The sequence below is a fragment of the Moschus berezovskii genome, chromosome 11 (assembly GCF_049115385.1).
Source record: "Moschus berezovskii isolate FMDL1 chromosome 11, NW_MosBer_1.0, whole genome shotgun sequence".
NCBI lineage: Eukaryota > Metazoa > Chordata > Mammalia > Artiodactyla > Moschidae > Moschus > Moschus berezovskii.
The window spans coordinates 37382794-37389427 of record NC_142470.1 but is presented as its reverse complement, the minus strand read 5'-3'; positions in this window follow the sequence as shown (position 1 = coordinate 37389427).

Below are 6634 nucleotides of genomic sequence, written 5' to 3'. Positions count from 1 at the left end.
CCGCAGCACCTGGATCGCTGCGCCCGAGGCGAGGCGCGTCTCTTCTATCCCCTGGGAAGCTGCGTGGAAATGAGAGCACAACTCCAAAAGAGGCGGTGGGAAGGTGGGAGGGAAGGTGGGAGGTACGCGGAGCTGAGGCGACCGAGTGCCCGCGGCGGGTGGCGTTAGCTTGCAGGGGGCTGGTCTGCAGCCGTGGGAGCCGTGGAGGGTTTGATCTGGGTGAGAAAAGATGTGGTGTCGTCGTAGGGTTTTTTTCCACTGGACACATACACACTCGGACGGCGGCGGGGGACCGGAGGTGTTGGGGGACGCGCCGCGCCGCGCCGCGCCGCGCAAGCACACACCACCCACCAGCCTGGGCTCGCAGATCTGCTCCAAGGAGAAGAAACAAAAGAGCTTCAGCCGAACCCTCCCACCCTGCCCAGGAATTGCGGTGCCGCCGCCGGGAGTCTCTGGGGCGCTCAGGCTGCAGAGCAGCCCCCATAGCAGGGGTGGAGTCTGCCCCTCTGTGGCTGGAGTGCGTTGCTTCACACCTCTGCCTCAAAGACTCCTGTAAGATAGCTTCATAACCCTGACTTAAGTGTGCAGAGGATGTCTGTGGGGCGGTAGGGGGAGGTGGGGGAGGGACGTATCCCAAACTAGGCAAAATGAAGTGTGCGTTGAACTCAGCTCTTTGAAAGATAGTGAATGTATTGGGTCCATATGTTTGTGCTTAAAAGTAGAAACATCAGGTTTATCTCAGGTAAAGGAGGATAGGATTAATGGTGAGGTTTTAACAGTGGCAGAGTCATGAGGGGGCCCTCATAATTTGATCAACCCTCTCAAGCCAACCCAGATAAAAATAATCGATAAGAATGTTCAAGAATAATTACATGAAAACCAATTTTGCTCTTTTTAGTCATTCATATATATAATCTGAATAAAAACAAAGGACTTCCTGTGAAAATGTGCCTCCAGGCCAGATTCCTAGTTGCTCCTTCCAACCAGAGAAATTCAGGAGCTTCTCACCAACTTGTCCTCCACTCCTACCCCACAAGATCTATCAGAAATTGATTTCAACTGCCAAGTACCACCTTCATTCTGCTCCTTTGACGGTAGTATCCTGCTGAGGGTGATGATGCTTCTGTGGACAGGTGTCATGGGGGTGGGTGGGGGTCGGATTCCAAGTGCGCGTTTACTGCCGACAGGGGGCGCTGTTTGTGCCTTGTCAGCAGGATAGGGAAGCTTCTCAAAGGATGCCTGTGAGTGTGACATGTCATCTGCTCCACCCAAATAGAAGTGGGTGATTGGAGACCTGGTTTCCAGCCTAGACTTTCTGGGCACCTAGACGAGAGTTCCTGAGCTGGGGCCTGGCTGCTCTCTGCCATCTCTCCCCAGTAACAATCTGTGACAAGGTCTGGCATGAAGGGCTGTCTTACCACTTATACAACCAACAGCCCTGTGTTGCATCTTTGTGATTATTGCTTTATGAAACTCTCAAAACTCAGAAAACTACCCGCCCCCCCCCACACTTATATACCCCTTAGTGTCAAAATGGCCTCATTTGGAGAAGAGCGTGGGAAGTAAGGCCCCCACCAGCAGATATCTGGCTTATCTGGTCTCTGGAAAAATGTCCTACATTGGAGAACATTGAGGTAATTATCTTATGCTCCTCTTGGGGAAACTTTGTATTAATGCCAGTTTTAGCTAAATCTCACCTCCATTTCTTAGGATGGAGTTGAAAGTAATCTTTGGGTTGGGACCCCAAATCTGTACTGTCCATTTCCCCTCTGGGTCCTTGTGACACATTCATTCATTTGAAAATACGGGAAGCAGGGGCTAAACTTTGATATAACAGCTACGCGTGCATGCAAGTGCATGCTACGTCGCTTCAGTCAGCGTCTGACTCTTGGCAACCTTATTGACTGTAGCCCGTCGGGCTCCTCTGTCCCTAGGATTCTCCAGGCAAAATACTGCAGTGGGTTGCCATGTCCTCCTGAAGGGGATCTTTCTGACCCAGGGATCGAGCCAGCATCTCTAATGTCTCCTGCATTGGCAGGTGAGTTCTTTACCACTGGCGCCAACTGGGAAGCCCATAACAGCTATACCGTTTCTCAGTTAGAATACTCTATATAGTACCTTGCAGGTTTTCAAAGCATTTCCATGATCTCAACTCTCAAAAGAACATATCAATAGAAAGATTACCATAGCACGACTTTACAATATTCCAACTGAATCTGAAACAAATGAAGGGGCTTTCCAAGGATTGCACAGCCACTCAGCTACACTGCTATGGGTAGAGACATAGGTTATTTTAACCTGCAGGCTGACCATTTCTTCCCAATATCCCATGTGATAGGTTTCTACCCTACCGCCTTTGAATGAATAAAGAAACAGGAACACAAAAGGATGAAGTTGTATAGAGGCCCAAAACTTTAAAGCTGAAAGAGACTTTCCAAATCACCGAGTCCAGTCTCCTTATTTTACAGATAAGAAGACATCGAAGATTAAGTGGCATGTCCTAGGTCACCAGGCTGTTAAGGGGGTATAGATGGAAACTGAACGGAGGCCTTCAGACTGCTGGTCAAATGTTCTTTCCACTACAACCCCACACCTTGCATTGCATTTGCCAGGAAGTCAGCAGCAGAAATCAAACACATGACCTGGTCTCTCAAAACCATCTCAGTCCACCACCAACATTTACCAAGCATTTACTATGTGCGGAACAGGGAACTAAATACTCTTCCATATTCCCTTCTCCTATCTTTATCCCCAGGAACTAGAGTTGAATTACAATTATGCTTTGATAAAGCATAATCAGAACTGCCTTGCTTTCCAACATTACATAAATCCAGTTTCCCAGCTCTTTCTCCTCTCACCTAAAATAAGAATTAAAAAAAAAAAAAAGAGTAAAAGTACTGAGCTTTATTTCTCATTAGAGCTATCTCAGGCAGCACTGTGCCACGTATGCAGGACACGTAGCTGATTATTCATCAAGGAGAAAAAGTCTCCATCCACATTCATTTAGCAATATATTTCCACACATTATCTCCCTCTGGCTTTGCCAAAAGGCGGTATTGCTTGTCATTTGCTAGAAATGGTGGAACTGGTCCTTAGTGGTGGAGTTAGAAGGGAATTCACAATGTAAGCATGCTGAGGTACACTCATATCTGTTAAAACGCTTATGCCTCACAAACAACTTGAAGACAGTGGCACTATTGCTTCATTTTATAGCTAAAAAAGAGAGGGTCTGAGAGGTTAAGTAACATGACTCTCAAATGGCTCAACTAAAATTTGACTTAGGGGCTTGTTGGTTTTAAAGCCTATGTTTTCCCCACAATACGATGTTTATTCTGGCCTCTGTGGTTTTATTTGTTTTAACTACTAATCTATAAACTGAATACAAAAGTGTTGATTCCAATAGCAAAGATCAGGACTACTTTGTGTCCATCCAGTGGGGTATAGCTGGCAGAATAAACAAATTTCCTACCCTGGGGATCCAGGAACTTCTCAAGGTATTGGTCAAAGGCTTAGGGCTTAAAAAAAAAAGTGAGTGGGAGATGGGGAGTTTCTAGCCTTTTTCAGTGAAACTCATTTGAGTGTATAAGAAATCTGAAAGGCAAGAATGTGTGTGGGTTGATGTGAGGATGAAATGAGATAATGTTATGAAAACACTTGGTAAGTTGGAAAGCACTGAGCAGACGCGCAGCTTGTTTTTAAAGTGTGGGGTGGGGGGAGGAAAGGGGTGTTCATCAGACATGACTGCATATGCTTCAGTTTCTCACTTAGTTCAACCACAGATTGCCCCATTTTCCCCTGGAGCCCCTTGACTGAAATTTCCAGCTTTGGGGGCGGTGGGGGAGGGCAGACATCAGAGGCAAGTGGAGAAGCTCTGCCTGGTGGGCATAGCTGTGGCCCCAGCAGCACAGCAGCTCGCCTCAAATCCCCTGGAGTTTTCAGTGCCTACCAGCAAGCATTCAGCTGAGTTCTGGGCACACAATGAATGAGCAGGCCTGAGGGTGTGGGCACACTTTCCCACCTCAGCCATTAGGGGCTTAGCAGCCCACCATGCAAAGCAATCCTAACCCACCAGCCAGAACCCTCTAGCCTTTCTCAGCGTTTGCTCTAAGTCCTCAGCACGTGGTGTGAACTCTTGGTCTCAGGCTTTTAAAGCAATAAAGCAGGCAATAGTGTCTCTTTTTGGCTCTCAGGGTGCTAATAAGGCCGAGAGAAATTGCTTCTATAAATGCTCAAGAGGGAAGTGCTTTGCATCCTCTCATCAGAGCTCTGCAGCCCAGTATAAAGCCCGTGGATGCTCTTGCCGTGTGCCATCATGCGAGGAGCCTTCATTGTTCTGCCCAGATTGCTCTCACTGCCTCCCATCCCCCACCCCAGAGAAGCCTGGGATCTGGCAGCCGGTGAACTCTTGCCTTCCTAAATATCAAAGACATTCAACTCTGGCTCATTCTTTATTTCTATCAAGGGGCCTTTGAACCAAAGGGATTTTTCAGAGAAAGAAAATTCTATGGAATCTTTAGGGTCCAGGCTCTTAAAAGAAAACACTGAAACTGGAACCAGTTCAAGGCTCTTATGTCCAATTAAGGAAATAGTCACATTCCTGTCCCGGCTCTGGCCCTAGCTTGCTTTCTCTCTTTCCCCATCTACACAGGAATGCACTTTAACAGCCAGAAAAGAGGTTACTGTCACCAGGATGCAGATCACAGATCATGTAGCTGAGGGCTCTTCGGGGTGGGCTCGGGTAGGCTGATACCTTCCTCAAGTCAGACAAACAGCACGCTCCACAGAACAACCCAAATTCCCTGCATACCACCCTACACTCCACCCCCCACCCCTCACTGTTTCACCCACAGCTCTGGACCCCAGAAACTCCGTGGTACCTGAGGGGTTAGGGAAAAAAGAGGGAAACACTTACAATGGTTTCTTGTGAAGAAAAGTGCTTTCAGTTTTCTTTCCGAATATACAGGATGTCAGCTAGCTTCCTCCAGGGGCAGCGGCGTCCCTGTTGATTTCACACCCACTGCTCCTCCTTGGAGGAACAAACAGTGAATTATGCACGAGGAGCAGCTCCTTCGGAAGGCCCCTGCCAACTCAGTAACCCGAGCTAACACCAGAACGCTGGAGTCCCTGGTGTGCTTCACACCCACATGGCACCCAGTCTCAGGATCAGATAGCTGGGTCCATATTACACCTTCCCAACGCTTCAACAACAATTAGGAGGTATTAAAGAGGAGAGTGAAAAGGTTGGCTTGAAGCTCAACATTCAGAAAACAAAGATCATGGCGTCTGGTCCCATCACTTCATGGGAAATAGATGGGGAAACAGTGTCAGACTTTATTTTTTGGGGCTCCATAATCACTGCGGATGCTGATTGCAGCCATGAAATTAAAAGATGCTTACTCCTTGGAAGGAAAGTTATGACCACCCTAGATAGCATATTAAAAAGCAGAGACATTACTTTGCCAACCAAGGTCCGTCTAGTCAAGGCTATGGTTTTTCCCGTGGTCATGTATGGATGTGAGAGTTGGACTGTGAAGAAAGCTGATCGCCGAAGAATTGATGCTTTTGAACTGTGGTGTTGGAGAAGACTCTTGAGAGTCCCTTGGACTGCGAGGAAATCCAACCAGTCCATTCTAAAGGAGATCGATCCTGAGTGTTCATTGGAAGGACTGATGCTGAAGCTGAAACTCCAATACTTTGGCCACCTCATGCGACGAGTTGATTCACTGGAAAAGAGTCTGATGCTGGGAGGGATTGGGGGTAGGAGGAGACGGGGATGACAGAGAATGAGATGGCTGGATGACATCGCCGACTCAATGGACATGAGTTTGAGTGAACTCCAGGAGTTGGTGATGGACAGGGAGGCCTGGTGTGCTGTGGTTCATGGGGTCGCAAGGAGTCGGACACGATGAGCGACTGAACTGAACTGAACTGAACTGAAGCACTTACTATGTGCCAGATAGTGGAGTTCCAAGGAATTATTTTCGGAGATCTTCAGTTCTCTCCCACCTCCATCACCCTTGAAAACCATCCCAAATAGACACACAAACTACATGATAACAAGGGATCTGACAGGCCAACACAGCTCTAAGACAAATCACTAAATTGCTTTCAGTTCAGTTCAGTCACTCAGTCGTGTCTGACTCTTTGCGACCCCATGGACTGCAGCACGCCAGGCTTCCCTGTCCATCACACTCCTGCAGCTTCCTCTAACTCATGTCCATCGAGTCCATGATGCCATCCAACCATCTCATCCTCTATCGTCCCCTTCTCCTCCTGCCTTCAATCTTTCCCAGCATCAGGGTCTTTTCCAATGAGTCAGTTCTTTGCATCAGGTGGCCAAAGTATTGGAGCTTCAGCTTTAGCATCAGTCTTTCCAATGAATATTCAGGATTGGTTTCCTTGCAGTCCAAGGGGCTCTCAAGAGTCTTCTCCAACACATTTCAAAAGCATCAATTCTAAATTGCTTTAGTGATCCTCTATCAATGATAAAACTGAATAAAAACAGCACACAAGCTACGCAAGTACAGTTTGCATATAAGACCCCTAGCCACTACCCTTCCTACCTGATTTTCTGTCCCTGAGTTCCTCATATAAAGAAATCAGGGACTGCCTCTGGTGCTAGGATGGTGTCTGT